Source organism: Aethalodelphis obliquidens, unplaced genomic scaffold (assembly GCF_003676395.1).
Source record: "Aethalodelphis obliquidens isolate GAN/ISIS:26980383/991018 unplaced genomic scaffold, ASM367639v1 scaffold28, whole genome shotgun sequence".
NCBI lineage: Eukaryota > Metazoa > Chordata > Mammalia > Artiodactyla > Delphinidae > Aethalodelphis > Aethalodelphis obliquidens.
The window spans coordinates 11,885,442-11,907,867 of NW_020837972.1; the positions used below are offsets into that span (position 1 = coordinate 11,885,442).

The following is a 22,426-nucleotide window of genomic DNA, read 5'->3' on the forward strand; positions in this document are numbered from 1 at the left end:
CTCCTCCTTCAAATCTCAGCTTAAGGGTCTTCTCCTCCAGGAAGCCTTCCCTGACCCCATCTTCTCTCTTGATCTCTCCTTGCATATCTCCATGATAGCATCTACCACACCGTCCTAGATGAACTGACATCTGTCTTCTCCAGTTCTTTAAGGCTGAGCAGGTGTCTTCCTATTCCCATAGTCCAGCAAGGTGCCAGACCCACAGAGACCGGGGTGCACACATGAGTGAAAGGGTTTTCTTTTGGCTTTCCTGGCTCATGTTGCAGACACAGATACACACGTGTGAATGGATGTGTGAACGAATGAATGATTGAATGTTCGCTTTACCTTATGTATAGTTCCTTTCATCGGGGCAGTGGGGAGACTTGGTACATGGGTTTGGTGAGGGGGTATTGCAGCAGCTAAGACCTCAGACTCTGGACTCAGGCAACCTGGAGAGATCCTAGCACTTGCCGGTTGGCATGTTCAGGCAAGAGACTTGACCTCCCTGAGCATCAGACCAGGTCAGTATTGAACTGGCTTCATAGGGTTGTTGAGAAGCTCAAAGGAGACAATACACTTAGCCATCAGCAGCTCTGACTGAAAGAGAAGTTGGATCTTGTTCACCAGGGAGCCTGAATCGGTAGATGTGGTCACCGGATGACAGGAAAAGAAGTCATCTGCCATTCGCAGCCATCCTCAAATAGGCAGGCAGCTCTGACTTTTGTCTTCCGTGGTCTACCTCATCTCCTGCGTCAGATGATTGCACAACAAAGTGAAAATTTCTCTGCAATGAGAATATAACTATTGGCAGACGTCACTGAACAGAAATCTGGAAGACAATAAAAATGGGCATTTTCTCGTTGGCCTCCACCTTCTTGCTTCTCTGCAGGAAGACTCCAATTTCAGCCCAGAGAGAGAAGACAGTGGTCCTCAATCACAAAAATCAAGAGAGAAACCAACGCACTGATTGCCTTCCCAATCAAACGCCTTGTTTTCTGCCTTTATGGATATTCCGCCCAAGAATAATTCTTGGCTAAACATGGCATAAATTGTCCCATTGTCCCCATACTTCCACCTCCTTCCAAACCACGGTCTCCCAACCAAGTCCTGAATTTCCAAGAAAAGGCAGTTTTGTATCCAGCCTGAGAACTCAGACTACAGAATCAGATTGGAGTTCCAATCCTACCCTTACCAGTTCCTGGCTGTGAGATACTGGACAAGGCTCTTAACCTGTCATAGTTTTATTTTCCTATGCTGTCTGGCAAGGAAAGAACAATGTCTATATGGCAGAGTTTCTGTGAGGACTAAGTGACACTAAGTGGCAGAACTTGGTGAGATTCCACGAAGCGTTGGTTGTTATTATACTCATTGTTTTAAAAAAAAGAGGATATTTCAATCTTCCCTGGTAGTCCAGTGCTAAAGAATCTGCCTTACAATGCAGGGGATGCAAGTTCGATCCCTGGTCAGGGAACTAAGATCCCACATGCTGCCGGGCAACTAAGTCCACGTGCCACAACTACTAAGCTCGTGCGCCTCAACTAGAGCCCACGTGCCGCACACTACAGAGCCCACATGCTCTAGAACCTGCAGGCCACAACTAGAGAGCCCACGTGCCCTGGAGCCTATGCACCACAACTAGAGAGAGAAAACCTGCACGCCACAACTAGAGAGGAGTCCACGCGCCCCAAGTAAGAACCCACACACCACAAAGAAAGATCCCACGTGCCACACCTAAGACCCAATGCAGCCAAAAATAAAGTAAATAAATAAATCTTTTTTTAAAAAAGGATATGGAATGGCAAAAATACTTAAAAATTTTATAATATACCCTGCAGACCTGCAAAATCGGGAAGACCCTCACTGCATAAATCATCTCATCATCTCCCGACGTGGTAGACTGAAAAATGCCCCCTCATGCCCCTACCAAGATTTAGAGTCAAATCCCTGGAACTTGGGAATGTGATCTTATTGGAAAAAGGATCTTTGCAGATGTAATTAAGTTAAGCGTCTTGGGATAAGAAGGGACCCTAAGTCCAATTCAAGTGTCCTTAGAAGAGAAGAGAAAGGGAGGAGACATATGAAGGCCATGTGAAGACAGAGGCAGAGATTGGAGAGTGATGGAGCCACAAGCCAAAGAATGCCGGCAACCACTCAAAAACAAGGAAGGATCCTCCCCTAGAGCCTTCAGAGGGAGCATGGCCCTGCCAACACCTTCATCTCTGGCCTCCCCCCAGAATTGCGAGCAAATATACTTCTATTGTTTTAAGCACGCAGTTTGTGATCATCTGTTACAGCCGCCCAGAAAACTAACACGTCCTATGGCATCCTTAATGGGGAATGCAATACCTTGCCTCGCAGGGCGTTTCTGAGGATGAAGAAGAGTGATTCTGCAGGCTTCCTGCCTTGAGCTGTTTGGGTAGAGTAGAAGCCAGCATGGGGCCCTTACAGCCTGATCATTGAGAACAGACAGACTTGGGTTCAAATTCCAGCTTCCCTTTTAACCACTGTGCGATCTTGGACAGGTGACTCAACCTCTCTGAACTTTAGTTTCTTCATATATAAAATAGGAGTAGCAATATCCTTATCTCATGAGGTAATGGGATGATTCAGAAAAGACATCTGATGTGCCTAGTATGCAGAAAATGGGATGAGGACTCTTGGGGGGAAATCCACCTAGCTTCCATCTAGGCAAGATGCTAATGTGGTTATGGGGTATGCACAAAGCTAAACGGCATGAGCGGGGTGACCCTGTGGCCGTTCCTGGTTAACATGGCCAGAAGGAAGGGCCTGGCTGTCTCGAGGTGCCTCGTGAGGTGCCCACACTCAGGCCTCCTGCTTTGTTGTCCCTGCTGAAATCAAAGGGGACACAAAGCCTTGAAAGTCAGCCCTGTGCTCCCAAAGTGTCGCCCTGTGTCTGCCAGGAACCTTCTAAAGGCAGCGACTTCTAAACAAGCAATATTGACTCCACGGCCATTCCTGCTCCTGCTTCCTGAGTAGGTCTGTGTTCAGAAGGCCCCGCCATCCATGACCCTCCTACTTACTGCCTAGAAGGGGCACATCCTTTCCACTCAGTTAAAAGGCCATTTTTCCAGTGAGAGCAGGTCATATTTCAAACTGCATTGCCAAGGTATCGGGAGCCAGTAAAAGGGGGCATTTAACACCGTATTTATTTTGACTGGCAAAACAGGTCATGGCTGTAAAAGAAACAGCTCTTGAGAACGAGGCAGCCTCGCCGACTCTGGGCTCACTCTTTCTACCCACACACACACTGTTTAAAGCATTCCAGCGCTGCTGCCAACTTTCCTGGCAGAGCTCTTATTTCTTTACATGTATGTTGCATTCCATCTGTTTAATGTGCTCTCTGTGCCATTCGTGGATTTTGGCAAAGGGCTGGCGAGGTGGCATGGCATGCTGAGGCTTGTTCTAAGCAAAACAGGGCATGAGGCAGAGGGAGGTTGGAGGCCGATGAAAGGGTCCCATTTCCCCTTTGGTTCAGGGGGGCCCGGAGTTGCAAAGACAGAAGGGGAATCGCGAGCAGTTTTTCTCCAGATGTGGCTGAATCCTGTGTGTGCCACTGCTGCAGCTCACACTTCGGGGGATTTGGGGCTGTACTTTTACAGTTTCTGATACATGGTCAGGAACATTAAAGCGATAGAGAAAGGTAACGGGGGGAAATCGACTCATACTCATGAATCTGGGGTTTCCCTAGAAACCTTCTAAGGCGAAGGCCAGAAAATGCCAACACCTGGATCCGATAGGCTCAAGGCCTAAAGAAAACTGGACTCGATCTTTACATGAGTCTCAAGAACCATTAAGTACTGGGTTGGAGAAGCTGAGGCGACATGCTGTGATTTGGATCCTATTTCATCTACTTGGAAGACAGGAAAGCCAGGTTTATGCACCGCCAAAACATCTGGTGAATTCAGTTAAAAAGAAAATGCGCCACTCCAGTTGGGGGCTGGGGGGTGGAGGTGGGGACAAAACCCTTTAGGAACAGTTGTTGGGTATTGGGTGACCAAGACCATTCTGCCAATTGACTCAAATATTCACTTTTCCATCGGTTCCTGTTGAAGGGTTGAGCTCTTCAGAATGGGGAAACAAAGGCTCTACCACAAAAATTCTAGGGTTAAAAGACACAGAAATGTTCTCACCTTATGAAAAAGTTTGAGTGCACATTTTTTTTTGAGTCCAGCCAAGAGTGTGAACAGAATCCCCCTGTTAAGAAATGGAATTACTCACCTGAATCCGGAGAGATGACACGGTACAGGAAAAAATAAGATACAGCCTCCTAATAAGAAACAGCCACATGTGGAATAAAATTAGTGCAGGTTGTGTAATCCCAGTTGGCCAGTTGTAAGAACAGGGAGGGGAAAGGAGGATGGGGAACATGTTTCAGATGTGATTCAACAGGTCCTGGAGCCCGTCCTGACCCTCTGGGTTGGAATTTCTGACTCCCTTCTCTGCCTTGACTCAGAATAGAAAACCGTATCCTGACCGCGCGTTTCTTTTTATAGAATTAAACTTTCTTGCCAACTTCCTCCAGAGCACAAGATCATCCCTCGTCGGCTCTAAACAATACGCCAATCATCAGATGGAAGTGAGGGGGAGCCACTGACCTGTTTGCACCAAACATAACCCAGGCCCCGAGCAGAAGACAAACAACGGGAACAGAGCTTGGCTTTCGTAGCCGGCCTGGTAAATACAACATGTCCTTACAGGTTGGAAAACCGTCTGGCTCATCTTTGTACTTTCTCTTCTTTCTCCCACTTCTTCTAACTTGGATCTCATCATTCGGCTTTGACGGGGGCCAAGTTCACATTTGCCAGATACCGAGTGGATAATGGATGGTTTGTAAGATTAGTAATAGGCTAGGGATGAGGAGTAAAGCAGCCAAGGGTTTACTGTCTGTGTGCATTGAAATAACTTCTCTTGATCCCGATTTCCCACCCAGCCCTGGGAGGCTGGCCACGTGCTGATGGGAATCAGGGGGGATGGGAACAGAATGCTTTAGTTCCCATCCATTTGTCGCCATATTTGCACTGGCAGCAGGAGCTCCAGGATACCCGCTTGCCCTGGCAAATCGGTTAGCAGGGGTGATTTCATTTCTTGGGTGTAAGATATACTGGGGCTTGGAAGTCCAAAGGGGACGTTAATAGAATGCAAAGTGTTTAGTAGTCCCTCATTAAAAATTGATTTTGTTTTCAACGCTTAGAGGACGGAACAGTGAAGTTGGAAACTGTGCTTGTAATTGGGAGCAGGTCTCCTGCCAGATTCTAACAGCTTCAAGGGATATCCAGTTTTAGGTTTACAATACTACATTCTGGCTCATTGAAATTGCATCTAAACGTTGCCAGAATGTGTCATAAACTACAAAATCTGTACTGAGATATATCGACATAATGGCTCTGTAGCCTTAAGTCAGAGGGCTTGGGGAGCAGCATTTGTTCTCAGCAGGATCATTCTTGCTTTGTCTCCCAGAAGACTTGGGGCACCTGGGACAATTATCATTCATGGGATTCCAACCCTGGTCTGACCAGTTCGCTCAGCTACTTAGGACACCATGCTAAAGGACTCTAGACACAAAGCATCTTCTTTCAGATCCTCCATTGACCAAGCTCTCTCCTGCCTCTGAGCCTTTGCGTGTGATATTCCCCCTGCCAGGAACCCTACTCTCCTGGCTGATTCCTAATCTATCCCTCAATTTACAGGCTGGTTTTTCATGGACGGCTTCCCTGACCCCTCAGACTGGGCTCCTTGGTTGCTGCTTTAGTCCATTTGGGCAACTGTAACAAAAATGCTGTAGACTGGGTGTCTTAAACAATAGACATTTATTTCACACAGTTCTGGAGGCTGGGAAATCCAAAATCAAGGCAGAGTCAGTGTCTGGTGAGGGCTCACTTCCTGGTTCACAGATGGCTGTCTTCTTGCCATGTCCTCACGTGATGGAAGGCACGAGCGAGCTTTCTGAGGTCTCTCTTGCAAGGGCACTAATCCCATTCGTAAGGACTCTGCCTTCATGACCTAACTGCCTCCTAAAGACCCCACCTCCTGATACCTTCACATTGGGGGCTAGGATTTCAGCATATGAACTTGAGGAGGACACAAACATTCAGTCCATGGCACTAGCATTTATCAAAATTGTAACTTAAAACTTCTGTTTCGTGCTTGATTAGAGCTGTAACTTCTCAAACTATAATGTGCACACGAATCACCTGAGATCGTGTTAACATGCAGATTCTGATCCAGCTGACCTGGGGTGGGGTCTGAGAGTGTGCGTTTCTAACAGTGTCCCGGGTGACACTGATGCTGCTGGCCCATGGACCACACCCTGAGAGCAATGGCACCCACCTCTCTCAATCACAGTTCAGTGAGAGAAGAAAGCCTGCCAGAAAATGAGTTGAGTTACTATCTTCTCAGTTCTCCTAAGGATGGTGCTTAACTAGAAGCACTGACTACAAGTTAGTTCCTTAAACATCTTGTATGCCTTAAGGCAAGGTTTTTCAACCTCCATGCTGTTGACATTTGGGGTTGGATAATTCTTTGTGGTGAGGGGCTGTGTATCGTGGGATGTTTAGCAGCATCCCCGGCCTCTGCCCACTAGATAGAGGCCGGTAGCACCATCCCCCAATTGTGACATCCAAAAAGATCTCCAGAAACTGCCCAAGGTCCCCTGGGAGGCAACATTGCCCCTACAGGAACTACTGCCTTAGGACATTAGGGCATCATCCTCTGGCATGCCCAGCTGAGAACAGTGGGAAGTCAAGGCAAGTGTTTTGCCCATGGCTATGGTCCCATTGTCTAGCACAGCGCTCTGTACATGGCGGACCCTAAATATGCATTTGATGATTGACTGACTGACTGAATGAAAGAAAATAAATGAATGAAAATGAACTCCCAAATCCTGCTTGGCTGGTGGGTGAACAGAACTGCCTTCAAACAGTCTCCAACCTCCGCCCCTCTCTACCCCTCAAAAAACAGTAAAACTTAGTGGGCCAGTTGTCATCCAAGGCACAATTTTTCTAAACGTAGCATTTTCCAAAGTAAATATCCTTTTGAAAAAAAAAAAATGAAGCTTCTCGCTTGAGATCTTTTTTTAAAAGTCTCCAGTGACTAAAATCCTCTTACAGTAAGTACCCAGAGAGTTGCATTTGCTTAAAGAAAAAAAAAATGCCATTTTTAGTCTCAAGTGTAGAAAGTACTTGAAAATCATATACTTTTTTTCTTTTTGCATCTGACTGGGCAAATTATAAAATGGTAGAATTAATTTTTGTTCTAGATTGATTCTAAAACTCCATCTCAGACTGAGGCCTCATGGATAAAGTAACATCAGGAACTTATTTGGAAAAAAAAAAAATCCCTGTAGTTAAAAACACCATGAATTCGAGGAAAAAACAGTAGTTGTAGGGTTTGGGAGGGGGGAGGGTTAATATATGATTTCAAGAGGAAAATTGCAAATAAATAAAGATAAATCTGCACCTTGCTCAAAAGCTATGGACTGGGGTTCTATTAAGAAAAAAAGTGAATTCATTCAATTTGCTCATTTCTACACACTCAGAGACTTGGAGACAAGTTTTCAAACCAAATTGCTACGTAGAAAGCAAAGCTGACCTCTCCCTCTTCTCTTTCAAACTTTGGGCAACTGGGATTTGGAGCACTGAAGAGGTTTCTGGAAAAGGACACGGTGGTGGTGACATTCCAGTGCTCTTCTAAGTATTATCCTTCTTTACTTAGCAGAGGCAGAAAATCTTCTTTATCTTGTGTGCTTACTCTGCAATTAACTGGTAGTGGCTGTATGTGTGTTTTTCGGAAAACAGTGCTATGATCGGTTGGTGATGTCTGCCATAGGCAGAGGAGTGGAGAGTTGTGGTGAAATAGCTGAGTATTTGCCATTTCTGGATACTCATATGGTCTTCTCTATCACAGGTGTTTTAGGAAAAGGAGAACATCAAGAAGAAGGTGCTGCACATCTGAGCGTGATGTGTCTCACTCCATGTCACAGAGACACACCAAGACAATCTTTCAATTCAAGAAAGCTCCCAAGACAGACGTGACATAGAAACGCACTTCTGGGGGACATTTCCCTTCCTCCTCTGGACATGTTGGAAGAGGATACCATATGTGTGACCCCCCGTCTCAGGGTCAGTATGGCCAGGACATGCCGTTTCCCCCCATCCAGTTACCCTACATTCGACTCTGTCGCCGTGACACCATATGCTGCCGAAACAACACATCCTCCTTCCTTGGAATAAAAAGGTCTTTTCATAAGACTTATTAAGTCTGAATATTAATCGTATTCATCATTATTCAGTCTGCTTGCTGTCCACAATATTTAAATGAAGGGAAATGAAAAAATGGAAAAAGACAAGTTTAGGATTTTCAAGACACTGATGAGTAAGTAATGATGGGGAAGAAAGCAACAGTGACCATAAAAAAAGAGTGAAAAAAAAGAATCCACAAATAGACACAACTTTCAATATTAGTCTTTATTTCAAAAATAAGAGGAAGGGTGATTAAAGAGATGAATTCACATTTGAAGAGAGTCCAAATGACTTAAGAATTATTTGGATTCAAGTATTTCAGTTGGACAAGGAGTGATATTAGAGTTATGTGATACATTAGGGGCTAAAATGAAATGGAAATATCTCTTTCATTTAAAAGCAATTTTCTGGCCTTGGTGGTCCTTGAGAATTTCCTAGGTTGTGAGTGCCAACCACCATCCACCATCCTCCAGCTTTGTTTTGGACACATGGACTCCTATTTCAGACCCATTCTGTTTGCGGGGGAAATGGAGTTTGTATTCGTGAGAGCTCCTTTTTAAAATCATGTGGCTGTGAGGGAAGGCTTTCCACGGAGAGCTGAGAGATCAGTAATTTTGAATCCAAATTAGAAAGTTTAGGTAATAACGATATAGCAGAATCACATCTGAAGTTGGTGCTGGCTTCAGAACCTCGCCCTCATGGAAGATACCCACATGAGGTCCATCACTGATTAGTGGGGCAAACGTGCAACTGCCGGCTTGGGAAGACAGGAAGCAGGTGGCCCAGCATGTCTCCACCACATCTCAAAAGCTGAATGTATGTGATGGGACCCATCAAGCAAGATTTAACTGTAAACCCAGCAAATATTTATTCAGCACCTACTTTGCGCCAGGCCCCGTACTAAGGACCCTTACATATGGCATCTCATTCATCTCCCCACGCCACCTCAACCTCCAGCCTTGACAAGCAGAACCACCCATGCAGAATCCTTCATCTCTCATTCCTAAATGTGGATTTGATAGTTACCTCACAGCAGGGTTTCTCAACCTCAGCACTATTGGCGTTTTAGGCTGGATAATTCTTTGTTTTGGGAGATTGTCCTGTGCATTGTAGGAGTTTAGCAGCATCCCTGGCCACTACCCACTAGATGCCAATAGCACACCCCATCCTAGTTATGACAACCAAAAACGCCTTCTAGACATTGCCAAACGTTCTCTGGGAGAGCAAGATTGCCCCCAGTTGAGATCCTCTTCCTTAGAGACAGAATGATTTGAATCCTCAGGCAGCTGTAGATAAACATTCCTTTTATTCCCTCCTATGGTCTGACTCAGTGGTTTTCAAACCTTAGTGGTTTATACACAATACCATATATACCCAACTTTATGGGCAGGGCATTTTCAAGGCTAACTTGACTGCATCCTTTTTTGCCTTATGTGTTGACATGAGAACCTAAAACCTCCTTTAAATTTAACACCACTGGTCTCCTGAAGAGCCCTGCAGTGATCACAAAGATCTTTCCAGCACAGAATCTCCCTCATGCCCAGGCCTTTCCCATGAAGCCAAAGGTGACAACTGCCATTATTGAACACTTCCCCTGGTGTCCCACCATCTCACTAAATCCTCACGTCGACACCATGAGGTAGGTACTTTTTCTGCCCCATTTCAAGAGGAGACACTGAGGCTCACACAGGTTAAATAACTTGTCACAAATTACACAGCTAGTAGATGGTGGAACCCACTTGATGCCAAGCTGTATGGCTTTTCAAAAGAAAATATGCCCAGCATACACTCAATAACTATTAGTGACTGTTTACTAGTGGGAAACAAATCTGTCTAATTTGATCACGAGCAGTTATTCAAAATTCTTTCGCTGAACGGAAGAAGCCTGATTGGATTGCCCAATCCTCCTAACCTCATGGCTAGCAAGGACAGGAATATTCAGGATATATACGTATATATACCCCAAACTGTGTTTCTCTTCTAAAACACAAAACAGAAGCTACCGAAACATGTATTAACTAACTGTCAAAATAAAATAGATCATTTCCTTTGGAACTATGGGAAGACTGGAGTATTGGCAGGTACTATAAAATAATCACCATCATACTTGTCACATCGTAGTATCATTACACATTTGCTACTACGTTTTCCCACATGGCTGAGTGCTTCTTGAGGTCAGGGACCAACTTACTCATCGTCACTAGACCCTGGTCCCACACTATAATTGTTGAGTTAGTGAATAATACATGAATACACTTTTTAACCTAACACGCATACTTTATCTCCGTTCTCTCAGTAATCGTGGGCGGCATATATTTTCAAGAGCCTCTTTTTCACAGGAAGAGACTGAAGTTGAGAAAGATAAAGTGACCAGTGACGAGGTCACCTTGTGGAAAACTGTGGACTCAAGTCTCAGGCTTTGAACCCCAGATCTCATGCTTTTTTACAATAAGGGCTTCCAAGGTAAAGGTGGGTTGGGAACCCCAGGTGCTAGCATTGCCCCTGACATCTAACGTTTCTGAACTGTCTTACTATGAAGCAAATTAAACATAGGGAAATTGCTTCCTACAAGCCTTTAGTGTTCATGGATTCAGCCTCACATTGCTTGTGGAGAGAAAGAGAGAACAATGTAAGAAGTACAGGTAGTTCTCATAGCAAGCTGTGGGATGTGGGCATGTCCGTGGTGACTTTTGGGTGGGACAGGAGGATGGCTGATCCCTTGATTCCCAGTCTCAGGAATTATCAGCCTCTTCTCATATGTGGCCTTTGGCTGCCCTGAGTGGGAGTCCAGTGTTTATAAATGCTTTAAAGTATTTAAGGGTCATCATTTCTCATCCAATCTGACCCGTAGATACAAGGATATTGCTTCTTCTGGTACTAAACCAAAGAATAATGTGGGATAAACTGGCTGCACAGAACTTACTGTATTGAGAGATGGTCTGTGGATGACCAACGTGGCTGCTTCCTAAGGGATTTTTGAGGGATGCGTGTGACTATCACCAAATATGCCGATTTCTGATCCCAAGATATACCTGAGAATTATTGGGAAAACATCAAAACCAGACCTTACGCAAGAGATCTATGAAGACATAAAACAAGAAAGAAAGAAAACTTTGATATTTTTTTGAGTGCTAGGCATTGTTCTATGAAGTTTATATATACTAACTCATTTAATCATCAAACATGCCTATTTGGTAGGTACTATCATTATTATTCCCATTTCACAGATGAAAAACTGAGGTATGGAGAGATTCCATAATTTGAGCAAGAACTTAGCTAGGAAGTGACAGAACCAGTATTTGAACCCCAAGAGACTGGGCCATCTACACTAAACCACATTCCTTTCTCCCCAGCTAGGCAGTGATCCCCAGGAGACTTAGATTAGAGTTCTTCATCTTTCTGTTTCCCCCAAACCTGACCCTAAGAATTCAATAAAGCTTGTTTTGACGTGAATCAACCTCTTAGATTGTTGACTGTCCTTTAAAACATTTTGACAAGGCAAAAAGAACAATTACGCAGGAGCTCAACATTTCAAGCAATCTATAGCTTGGTAAACACACCAAAAGGAGTGGAAACAGGGTGGTGAAATGAAATATAAATAGCCTTACCATTATCTGCAGAGCACATTATAATGCATAACAGTGGCTGGTCTGCTCTCTATAGAAAACACAACCTCTTTGCAATGTTTTTTTTGTGTTACTGTTTCTGTTAGTGTGAAAGGATTACAAATAAAGAGTTAAATATTTTAGTGAGAATTCTATTAATTGGGCCAGGAGTTGAATGTGGGCCTATATTTGTCCTAACTCTGAAAAATGCATTGCAAAGCCCAATCGTGTATGCAAGGTAGCAGGGGAAAGGCTTAGCCTACTCAAGACAGCTGTTTTCAAGCAAGTTGACAACCACTTTGCCAGGGTTCCTTTAATGAGCTAATTGCAAAGGGCTCTTAGGTGTTCACTGCAGCCAGTCCTGGAGGAGCTCTACTTAAGAAACACTGAATGAGTCATTAGCACCTGAAATACTATAAACACTATAGACTCTTAGAACTTAAAATGAAATGAATGTATCTGCCACTTCAGACTGATCTTCTGGAGCGGTCAGGACTTTTTCAATTGCAAGCAGCAGAAAACCAACTCAAATTGGCTTAAACAGAAAGGAATGTTTGTTAGCATTAGGCAGGGCTGAATCCCTGTGCTTAAAGGATGTCAGCAGGAATCTGACTTTGTCGTTTCCTGGCTTTTCTTCCTTTGTGTTTGCTCCATTCTCAAGCAGGCTTCCCCTAAATGATGTTAAAGCCATTCCTGGCAGTTCCAGCTTTACATTCTACCAGCTTAGCATCCCAGTGGAAAGACAGCACTCTTGTTATCAATACTTCCACCAAAAAAAATCACAGGGCTAAGATTCTTTGGCTCTTATTGGCCCAGCTTGGGTCACATGTCCGTCCCTGAGCCAATCCCAGTGGCCAGAACAACACTGTATTCTTATTAGTCAGGACTGGATCAGCCTACCTCTAAAGCCAAGACATGGTCAGGCCCACTTGGAGCCACAAGGATCAAGGGAGACAGGAGCATTTTCCCAGAGAAGTATCCAAATTCTGATTCCAGACAATGGGGGCAGGGGTACAGAGAGGGTGGGTGGTGGGCAGGCAAAACCAATGAATGTCCTTGGAAACTTCTCTCTAAATTATCTCCAACAAGCAAGGTGTTATCAAGCAGGGAAACTTTACAAGCATAACTTAGATATTTGCTTAGATATCTGAGGTTTAAAATGTGACCTGTATTGGCTGCAACATTTTGGAAATGGTTTTCTGCAAATTGCACTCACCCACATGACTTGAAGTTTGGGGGGGTTTCTTTCTATCTTTCTTTCTTTCTTTTTTTTTTTTTTTTTTCTAATTCTTGGAACTAGTCCTTAAAAAAAGAGGAACAGAAATGCCACAGAATGATTCAAAACAGACAACTCTGAGAGCAGACAGAGATGGCAAATTAACACACTGTTGACATTCCTCTGGTCCTGATGACACTTCTTATGTTGAATAATATTCTCAGGGTTCCTTTCTGCCTCTCCATTTTTATGTTATCGACTTTGCTCCTAATTACAAAAGCAATATCGACCTAATTCAGAAAGAATTGAACACATCCAGAAAGCACCACAGTGAGCATACTCACACATATACACCATTTTAGTTAGAAATACCATCATCCACCATTTTAGTTAGAAATATCTATTTAATGAGTAACTTGCCCTAGGTATAGTCCAGGAACCATCCTAGCCCCATTTCACAGATGAGGAAACTGAGGCTTACAGCATTCCAGCTGATAAGTAGAACTGGAAACTGAATCTGATCTCCAAGCCTTCATCCTTATCCCCTCTATTACTCCTCCACTCTATCCTATTACCCAAAGAGTTCCAAAATTAACCTTACAAAAAGGACATAGTGTTCATAATGTTTTATGGCCTGCTTTTTCATATACCACTTTTGCCCATGTTATTTAATATGCTTCTATGCAATTTTTTTGGACTGATTGAATCTGTCATATGGATGTGCCATAATTTACTCAACTAATTGCTGATTATTGGACACTTAGGTTACTTCTAATTTTTCAGGATTATATTAAATGTTAGAGTGAGCCACCTCGGAGGAACTTTTTCAAATACATCTCTGATTACGTCCTTAGGATAAATTCCTATAATTGTTGGATCAAAGGGATTGGGTATTTTTAGTGTTTTAGTGTATTGCCAAGTTGCTCTTCAGGAAGGCAGGCCCAGTGTACAATCCCACAGCAACACATGAGTTTCTGTTTTTCCACTCTGTCCCATTATGCCTCTTCCTCAGAGATTACTAGTCCTTAGCTAATTGTGCCTCCCACCCCCTGTAATGGGGAGTGGGGACCTTTTCAAAGTATAAATTGTTTAATAGTATTCAAATGGTTTAATGAAAATGCAGCAGTAAAAATCTGTCAGTAACAATTTGCATCCCTATCATCATTACTGCTTGCGCTGGGAGAGTTCATAACCCATTTTCCCCCAGCCTGTGGGGCTGGATCCACAGTCTTGGCACAGGACTCTGGCCAATACCATTAAGGTAACTCTGGTTACGAGTCAGAAGTTACGCACTGGCTTCAGTAAAGGAGGATATGAGGCTGACCTGCTACAATGATCCTAGCTTATGACTGTGAGCGTTATGCTGACATGGCGCCCATCCACCCAACTTCCCTTTGTATGGAAACAGCCATGCTTTGAGGAGCCACTGTCGGCTATTTTGTGTCCCATGGTGGGTCCTGTAATGTAGGCTGTAGCCCAAGATTCCACGGCTCTATGTCAAGCCCAGGCTTGGAACATCAGAGTAGGTGCTCAGTATGTGTTTGTTGTTGAATGAATGAATGGATTTGCTTACAACGGATCTCTTTTTATACTGTGTTCAGTACTCCTTCCTCCTTTTTCTGGTAGCAGCACCCCCAATGGGTAATTCTAAAATGTAGTTTTAGCAGGAGGAAGGTAGATTCCACTTTGTATGAGTTGGTGCTGTCCCCTAGACCCACCTGAACTGGGAGGTAAAGTATAAACACTTCAGCCCTTTGGGCCTCTCCATGGTGTGAGGCCAACATTCTTTTTCTTCTTCTACACACTCCTCCTTGGCTTATTCCCATTTCCAGGTTGTGCCCTGTACTTTCCATCCTTTGTGTGTTTACTCTATTTCTCAAGTCCAGCATGTTCCTCCCTCTGTCCCTCCCTATGGAAATCCTACAAGCCCGTCACGAAGGCCACCTTTTCCAGGAACCCTTTCCTGATCTGCCTTATTTTATTTTCTTCAAAGCACCGGTCAGGACCTAAGGCTCCCTTACTTGTTTATGTGATTATGGTCTGTCTTCCCTACCATGAGGCTCCTGGGGTGAGATCTTGTCTGTCTTGTTCACAGCTGCATCCCCAGCTCCTAGAACAGAGCCTCAGATATTGTAGGGGCTCAAAAAACCTGTCTCAACTGACCCAGTCTTGGGGATGTCACGTAAGCAAGGCCAGTGAAAGATTTCACCCAGGAGTTGGGTGCCTGCCCAGCCATCTGGTGGTCATTGGTCATGGCTGAGGGCTGCAGGTCTGCTTTGGTCCACCCTCTTCCTGGGACCCAGGGGCTCATCTCTTCTTTAATTCCAGAACTACCCTACAACCTTCTAATCAATTATTTCTTGTCCATGTGACTGTTTCTGCTCCTCCATCACAGAACCCTAACCATATACTGATCTTCATAACTGAGGCTCATTTGCAGAGGAGGAAACTGAGGCATGGGCTTGCCCCACATCCCAGAGCCAGTATCACTTGTGGGCTTTGAGGAGCTTTTCCTGAGTTCCTGTTGAGCTTGGCTGGTCAATAGCCAACTCAGAACAAGACGCAGCCCTTTTACTCTGTTTTCCAAGTGCCCACCCTTTTGTTGGCAGCCTGACCTCCACCTGGTAGTACGGAAGTGAGTGTAATCCTTGGGAAGCAAAGGACCAGGTAGGAGGTGCTGCATGCCATCTGGAAAGGTGAGGACTGAATTTGTTCCTTGGTGGCTTCCATAACTGAAGGAGACACAAAACCAAGCCCCTCTCTTCTTGGGCTTGGGTTCCTCCTGGCTCCTACACCTATCAATCAAGGTCCATTTGATGTTCTGGGTCCACATGCCCTTAGCCCCCTTCCATGCTCCTGTCAACTCTGATTGGACTCTACAGAATTTATGACACAATGTTGTGATGATTTCTTGACCTGCCATCTGTCAAGACTCATGTCTTAGCATCATTCATTTATCAAATATTTATTGAGCACCTACTACGCATGGCCTCGTTCTGGAAAGTTGGGATATATCAGATTCCTGCCCTTGTCAAGCTTACAGCAGGAGGAATAAATAATAAGTAACAGATCATAATAAATGAGCAAATAATCTAGTATATTAAAAGGTTATAAATCCTCTAGGAGAAAAAGTCGGACAAGGTAAGGAGATTAGGAAGAAGTAGAGGGGCAGGTTACAGTTTTAAACAGATTATAGGCATTCCTTGAGATGTTGTGGGTTCAGTTCCAGTCCACCACAATAAAGCAAATACTGCCATAAAGCGAGTCACATGAATTTTTTGGTTTCCCAGTGCATATAAAAGTTATGTTTACACTATACTGTAGTCTATTAAGTATTCAATAGCATGATGTCAAAAAACAATGCACATTCCTTAATTTAAGAATACTTTAGGGCTTCCCTGGTGGCACAGTGGTTGAGAGTCTGCCTGCCGATGCAGGGGACATGGGTTTGTGCCCCGGTCTGGGAAGATTCCACATGCCGTGGAGCGGCTGGGCCCGTGAGCCATGGCCACTCAGCTTGCACGTCCGGAGCCTGTGCTCCGCAACGGGAGAGGCCACAACAGTGAGAGGCCCGCGTACCGCAAAAAAAAAAAGAATATTTTACTGCTAAAAAATGATAACAATCATTTGAGCCTTCCGTGAGTCGTGATCTTTTTGCCAGAGTCACATAAAAGATCCCTGGTCACAGATCACCATCACACACACAGTGATGAAAATGTCTGAAGTATTGTGAGAATTATCCAAATGTGACACAGAGACATGAAGTGAGCCAAAGCTATTGGGAAAAATGGCGTCTACAGACTTGCTTGATGCAGAGTTGCCATAAACCTTGAATTTGTTAAAAAAAAAAAAAATTGCAGTATCTGTGCAGCACATAAAGCAAAGCACAGTAAATGAGGTCTACCTGTACTCAGCCAGCAGTGGCCTCACTAAGGAGAAACTGGAGGAAAGAACAGCTGCTGTGTCACACGGGTGCCTGGAGTAAGGGTGTTGCGGGCCCGTAAGTGCAATGTCCCTGAGTGAAGAGCTTTAGAATCCAGCAGATCGGGGTTCCAATTGCTAATGCTCTACTTTCTGTCTGTGTGAGCTTGGGAAAGTTAATTAACCTCTCTGAGCCTCAGTTTCCTTATATGGGAAACGGATAAAAATTAGATAATACCCACAAAGCAGGTGGAACAGAGCTAATACTCAGTAAGTGTTAAAAACAGGCCCTGCCCAATCCCAGAGATACGGGAAATAACTACAGGGAAGTCCGAGGTAGCAGCGGGCAGTAAAGCGTGATGATTAAGAGCATCAGCTGTCATTTAGTAGCCCTGTGACCTTGGGCTAGTTTATGTAACCTCAGTCTCCTCGCTTTTAAGTGGGATAATAATAGCAACGACATCAGACAGTCATTGTGAGGAATCAGTGAGCGAATCCTGGAACGTGCTCAGGAGGTGGGCTTGGCTCTGAAGAAGCACTCAATGAATGGCAGCTAATTTTTGGCCAAAACCATGGGGAGAGAGGCTTTCTTTTCTCCGTAGGATTGCTAAACTGGTAGGATGTGAGCCGGGAGCTGCTGGGGGCCAGCTGTGGGAGGTCCCGCCTGCAAAGGAAGCCAACCCAGAGAAGGCAGAGCTGAGAGGTGGACAGAAAGTGACGACTTTTTAAAAAATGTAACTTTAAAAACGACCCCCCACCCCCAAATTAACCCAAAAAACTTACTACCAGGGGCTTGCACCATACACGCATTTAACTTATGCAAATCCAATTCTACGCCCTCGCCTTGGTGATGTGGAAGTGAGTGCAGTCCTCAGGAAGCAAAGGGCCAGGTACGAGGTGCTGGGTGCCCGCTGGAAAGGTGAGGACTGAATTTGTCCCTCAGTGGCTTCCGTAGCCGAGGGAGGCTCCAAGCCAAACCCCTCCCTTCTGCCCTCTGGTTCCCAACCATCCCAATGTTCAGCACCTTCGGATGCCCTTTTTAAAACCTCTCAAGATCTCACCGACCTGCTCATGAAACAATTGCTTGAAAGAAGTGATAACAACAGAAAGCCACTATGAATTATTCTCTGCTTTTAAAGGAATTTTTTTTTTCATTTCACTAGTGCTGAAAATCTAGTCATATGTCTTTGTGTGGGAGGTATTGTGTATTCATTATATGGACAACTCCAGCTGCACTTCGGACGTGCAGGCCCTCGCTGTGACTCTGGAGCCCACCCCCCCAGACTCTGCCGCCTGGAGGTCACAATGGAGCCGTTCTCAGTTTGTGGCCTGCAGCCCACTGAGAGGGTCTGCCACTGCCTCCTGAAGGCCATGACCTGGTCCCGAAAGGCCATCTCTTCTAGTTCTTCCGAGAAAATAACAAGTACATCCATGGATTGCCAGCTTTATGCATGACTAAGTGCCACTTTCTAGGAAACTACTAACTGAGTTACTACAATTTACTACTCCTAGCTAAAATTAGTCTGTTACTAGGCTTTACTAAGAACTCAGCTGCAGCGTTCTTCTTGGAAGCCTGGCCCCTGCTCCATGTTTGCCAACATTGTAAAACTCCTACTGCACAAATCAGAAAGTGGGAACTGGTGATGGAGACGGGATGAAGGGTCTTTGGCCATGCCTAAGTGAGCCAAAGGTCAGAAGAACTTGAGAGCCACTCTTCCAGGATCTGGAAATTCAGAAAGCCCCTCTCTGGGGTGCTTTAGTGCTCCCACAACACATTTCAGTAGCCCTGACATTTCCAGCTGCTCCTACATCATACTGACTCCACACATTTAAACCATGAGTTACCCATACAACACGCTTTAGACAACAAGTATCCATAAATAACATTAAAATTCCAGTTCTGACCTCCAGATACCTAAGACCTCCTTCATACATTTAATAAATACTCATTAAGACTTTAAAAAGTATAAGGCATGTGTTAGTTCTGGGGCATTACAGGGATAATTGTCTGTCACATTCCCTGTCTGCATTAAGCTTACAGTCTGGTGTCAGAAAAAGACATGACGCAAGTGAACGGCAAGCAGTTATACAATTCTAGGGGCTTAAAATACTAAACAAGGTATTGAAGTAGAGAATAGCAGGGGAGGCCCTATTTAAACACCGCGTGTCAAGGAAGCTGTTATCAGCTAGGCTTCTGTGGTTGCAGGCAACAGAAAATGATGCTGGAATTTGGTTGGAAGGATGTGAGGTGGCTCACAGAAGCAATGGAAAAACTAGACAAGGTGCAGGAAGAACAGGAACCAGGGAAATGCTGGGGATCTAGGGTGCAAGAGGAATGGAGTGTCTTAAATGTCTCATAGACAGGATTTATCAGGGCTGACTATTTCCCATTTCTGGTTCATTTGAGTTAAGGGCCCCTCCCTTGCTGGAGAAGTAGTGAAAGGGCAGGACACCTTGACTGACAGTTGTTCCAAGACCACATGGAACAGGGGGAGGGAAATAGGGGTTCTATGGCAGATCCCATTGGCTGGCCAGACCAATATACGTCTCCACCTCCTTCCCTTCTGCGTGTTTCCACTGTCAAAGGTAATGCAAGCTACTTCCTTGCCTTCCCAGCCTCCCTTGCAGGAAGGGGTGGCCACATGACACAGGTCTGGCCAATGAAACAAGCTGCTGGGGGTCAGGTAGAGGGTTCTGGAAAAGCTTTTGTTTCGGAATAAAAAGGGACAGAAGTTGCCAGTACCACCACTTCCCACTTCTTCCTGGTTGGAATGTAGAAAAAAAGCTTGGAATGGCAGCCATTAGCCTTCTTAACAACCATGAGAGAAAGCCCAAGAGGATTACAGACATACTGGTCTGGATATTGCTGTGTCGCCAAACAAACTCTGGAATCACCTGAGACCTTGTTTTGTGAGAAAAATAAACCACTTTTTTTTTTTTTTTTTGCGGTATGCGGGCCTCTCACTGTTGTGGCCTCTCCCGTTGCGGAGCACAGGCTCTGGACGCACAGGCTCAGCGGCCATGGCTCACGGGCCCAGCCGCTCCGCAACATGTGGGATCCTCCTGGACTGGGGCATGAACCCGTGTCCCCTGCATCGGCAGGCGGACTCTCAACCACTGCACCACCAGGGAAGCCCCTAAACCACTTTTTTAAAGCTATTGTTTGCCAGGCATTCTCCTCTGTTACTTGCAGCCAACTATATTTTCAGAAAATTGTGGTAGATTGTATCACTGTTCCCAACCATTTGCTCCCTTCCCTATAGCAAGATTATACATCCCTGTCCACTGCCACATGAATTGCAGTCCCTCCCAGAGGTGTTCTATCCTTCCCCATCCTGACAGACTTGGACATGTGACTTATTTTGGCCAATGGAATGTCAGCAGATAAGACTGTCTTTCACATGCCAAATCCAAACTAAAAGCTTTAAGAGAGATTGTGCATTTCAGTTGTTACCTGCTGTTTCTGTCAACCGCAAGGCAACTTGTCCCAAATGCAGGCTGCTCCTTCAGCCTGTGTCCCAGAATGAGAGATGCATGGAGCTGAGCTGCAGCAGCTGAAATGGGCCAAACCTGAAATAAATCTTTGTTGTTGTAAGCCACAAAATTTGGGGCTGTTTGTTACTGCAACAAAACTGACCAATACACTGAAAATGATGCTGGTACCCCAAAATTGGTATGGATGTTGGGCAGGCAAAATTAATGGGTATCAACTATTGAAAACCTTGCTGAGAAAGTGACCAAAAATGCTGAGGCCTAAAGCTTGCAAAGTAATCAGCCAGTCAAAGAATCAGGTGAAGTGTTCTAGGTCCGAGAATCACATGCTCAAAGATCTGAAGTAGGAAAGCAACTGGCAGTTTTTAGGAATTGAAAGAAGGTCAGCATGGCTGGAACATCCTCATTCTTATTACTTACTCTGTTTCCATTTTCTCTATTTTCAAGCTTTTAGCTTGGACTCATGTTTCTGGTGCCACTCTCATGTCCTTGGACTTGCTGACCCAACTCAGATTCACTCTCCTTGACCATCCACTTCTCTAAGGACTCAGCTTTCAGTTGTCTCTGGCTCATCCCACTCTTAGTTACTTGGAATATCATACTTGCCCATTCCAGTTCTGACCCCATGAACAAAACCCCAGCCTGAACCCAGTGGAGACCCTCTGAAAACACAAGGCCAGGCATCAGACAAGGTGGACTTTCTCCCCATCTCACTACCCAGGCTCATTTTGTGGAGCTCCAATTCAGCACCAGGGAAGGAGAAATCCTTCCACATATCTCTTAATTAGTGGCCACACACAGCTCGTTAAGCTTAATTAATGAGCCTTTATCAACTTATTTCTGATGCCTTGGTGTAAAGTTGAATTCTATGTGCAGGCTGGGAAAACAGATGGGTGGGTGTGTCTGCATGGTTCTCAGCCGTAAGTTGAATTCCTGGTGGGCACTCATTGGATCTTCAGTTTAAAACAGTCAAAATCCCAAGCTTATTAAACTGAATGAAAAAATCTGCTCCTAAATCCTATGAAACTGATTTGTTTTAAGATACCTGCCTGCCCAGAGGTCCCATTGCTGAGGTCCTGCCTCCACCCTGCCCTGGAATGCTTCCCAGTGGCTTTCTGTTTCTCAGGAGGCTTCTCAGTTCTTTATTGATTCCTGAGAGAATTGTGTCTTTACAATAAATCTTGTATTGCTCAGGGGAGACTGAGTGGGTCTCTGTTTCTTACGTTCAGACTAGACCACCTGCTTTCAATTTTGCCCTCAGTTGTGTTATCCAGTAGAGCCCAGAGTGTCATTATCTGGAGAAGTGCTGTCTGCCCACCCTAAGCTGATCCCTTGGGAGAGTGTTCAGATTGAAGCTGGCTTTTTATCATGGTGGAGTCAAGGTAAGCCTAGTAGAGAAGAGCTGAGGAAGGATAGGGAAGTGGAGACATGAAATGGAAACATGACAATGGAGGCTGCTGGATGGATGGAAGAGGCTGGCAGTGCTTCTAGAATTCAGAAACTGGGGTGACTGGGGGCCCAACTTCAGCCTTGCAAACATGTTTGTTTGGACTGGAACTATGATTTTCAAACATTTGAGTGTAAATGCTTTGGGATAGGAAAGCACTTTTGTTCACCATAGTCCTCACCACTCCCTATAATCTTCCATCCAATGCTTCCTTCCCTTGTCTGGCTTCTGCAGCCAGCTGAGATTACCATCTGTGCATTATGTAAAAAAAAAAAAATCTGGTAAGAAAGGGTTAGAAGGACTCTATCATTAAGTTCAACCCTGACTTCACACTTGAAATCTTTCTACCAGAGTCCCTCCCACCTTATCAGCCTCTGTTCATCATTTTCATGCATCTAACGTGCTAAAGAGTTAGGTGCAAACCTGCATTGAAAGCAAAAGGAACATCTCACATTGTTTTGGACTCAATCACAGATGGAGAACTAATACTTCTCACCAGTTGCTG

General features: G+C 44.7%; 1 protein-coding gene across 2 annotated transcripts in view; it reads right to left on the reverse strand.

The window, feature by feature from the left end:
* Positions 1-316: 316 nt before the first annotated feature.
* Positions 317-22,426, reverse strand: part of SPRING1 (SREBF pathway regulator in golgi 1) — a 313,869-nt gene continuing 291,759 nt past the window's right edge. The window contains exons 8-9 of one of the 2 annotated variants that reach the window (XR_003436712.1): positions 4,222-4,270; positions 317-766 (exon numbers count right to left, since the gene is read on the reverse strand). The gene's annotated coding sequence lies outside the window, so the exon portion shown is untranslated. Of the gene's footprint in view, positions 812-4,221; positions 4,271-22,426 lie in introns of both variants that reach the window. The other variant, XR_003436711.1, reaches the window with a different exon arrangement.